The sequence below is a fragment of the Sinocyclocheilus anshuiensis genome, unplaced genomic scaffold (assembly GCF_001515605.1).
Source record: "Sinocyclocheilus anshuiensis isolate Anshui unplaced genomic scaffold, SAMN03320099.WGS_v1.1 scaffold167, whole genome shotgun sequence".
NCBI classification, from domain to species: Eukaryota; Metazoa; Chordata; class Actinopteri; order Cypriniformes; family Cyprinidae; genus Sinocyclocheilus; species Sinocyclocheilus anshuiensis.
Window position 1 is genome coordinate 824,461 of NW_015552552.1, and position 2,086 is coordinate 826,546.

Sequence of the window (2,086 nt, forward strand, 5' to 3'; positions counted from 1 at the left end):
CCCTTTAATGTAGCTTGCGCCAACAGTTGTACACAGAAGCAGCTCCGGGCTGATGATGTATGAGGTCAGTGTTGCGCATGCGCCGGTGAGTCTCGTGAAAACCAACGTTTGTTAACAGGAGCAAAGGAAGCAAAGTTTCCTTACTTTAGCAAAGGAAAACCAGTCTCCTCTTGGCTTATATCGAAATCCTCCGACATTCTTCTTTACAAATCCTCGTTTTGTACTTCTAATTAGTGACCGTTGTTTTGTTTTGATCTCTCCCCTGCGCTTCCGCGTGCGTCACTTCTGAGCGGCGCAAGAAAGAAAGAGTACCCGGGCGCTGTGAGACGCACTTTCTGTGTGTGTATGCTTCAGTGTCTGCGCTCAGAAAACTGGACCGAATTGAGTTCTCTCTTGCATCGTCAGATTTATCCATATGTCTGCTCTTCTCTTACTCCCACGTATTGACATTTTTTAACATTTTATGCGACGTGCAGCAAGTGTATGTTAGCTTTTGTCCCGCCAGTTCATATGTAAGCATCTAACCTCCGAACCACACAGCAGATTTGTTCTGAATTAATCTCTTCCCAAATTGTCCCTCCCTAACATTTTAGTCTCGTTTTTATTTGTTGACGAAAATGTCAATAGATTTATGTCATAGTTTTTGTCATTCAAAAAGAGTTTTAGTTCGTTATCTTCTCGTCGTCGGCGAAAAAAATGTCGTTGACGAAAATTATGACAAAAATTATTTGTCAACGAAATTAACACTGAAATGCACAAAGTTCAAATGATCGATACAATTGGTTAAGTTGGGCATCTACCTTAGTGTCACACCCATGGGCATTTTGTTGTGTTTTCATTCCCCATGTGCTCTGTGTGACCCAGTTTTTCCTCGTGTTTATGTTAGTCAGTTCACCTGTGTCCTCATTAGTTGATCCTCCTCACCTGTCTGTCCCTCATTAGCACCCCTACTTTAGTTCTAGCCTGTTCAGTTGTTCCTCGTCCGGTATTGATGTTGCTGTATGTGATGTGCTACGTGTGACTCCTGTCTGCCTTTGTGGATTTACCCTCGTGTGGATTATATAAATATAAATACTGTTTGAATTCATCTCCTCCTTCGTGCGCTCCTCATTCCACTGTAGCATGACACTTAGAGATAATCACCATATTTATAATGAAAACAATTATATTTGAAAATATTATATTAATCATCTAAAAACATAATTTGTTGTTAATGTAAGGCCATATTAAATTATTATGGGATCTTCTTCAAGCACAGTAGGAAGCGTTCAGATTCTTTGTTATTTTATTTCTTTTCTTTTTTATGTTTTTAAAATGAACAAATTTTAATGAAGTGAAGTGACATGTGGCCAAGTATGGTGACCCATACTCGGAATTAGTGCTCTGCATTTATCCCATCCAAAGTGCACACGCACAGCAGTGAACACACACATACACACACCGTGAACACACACCCGGAGCAGTGGGCAGCCATTTTTTGCTGCGGCGCCCGGGGAGCAGTTGGGGGTTCGGTGCCTTGCTCAAGGGCACCTCAGTCGTGGTATTGAAGGTGGGAGAGAGCGCTGTACATTCACTCCCCCCACCTACAATCCCTGCTGGTACGAGACTTGAACCCGCAACCTTTGGGTTACGAGTCCGACTCTCTAACCATTAGGCCACGACTTCCCCTTAATGACAGTGTATTTATTAAATAAGGCATATTTCATTATTTTGTCTATTGAAATCAACAGAATATGGTATAAACTGTGCTGAAATTATTATTTTGAACAAGTGTTAACCATGATGGTGAGCCTTTTACTCCGAGTGTGTCGCCACATGTATTTATATAATTTTTAAACAAAACAAACTACTTTTATGATTTCTTTTCTGACAAAATGTGTTGCTCCTTTAATGTTCTGTAAAAAAATATGTATTTTTCTACAATCATGCACAATGTGACTAAAGAAAAGCACATTTTCCTTAAAGGGGTCATATGATGCCTATTTTCCACAAGTTGATATGATTCTTTAGGGTCTTAATGAAAAGTCTGTAACATAGTTTGGTTAAAATTTTTCAATGGTAGTGTAAAAACACCTTTTTTTTACCC

General features: G+C 39.8%; 1 protein-coding gene across 4 annotated transcripts in view; it reads left to right on the top strand.

Annotated features, from left to right (window-relative positions):
- The window catches only part of LOC107664453 (pancreatic alpha-amylase-like), a 7,761-nt gene that overhangs the window by 4,571 nt on the left and 1,104 nt on the right, over positions 1 to 2,086 (top strand). The window lies entirely within an intron of this gene.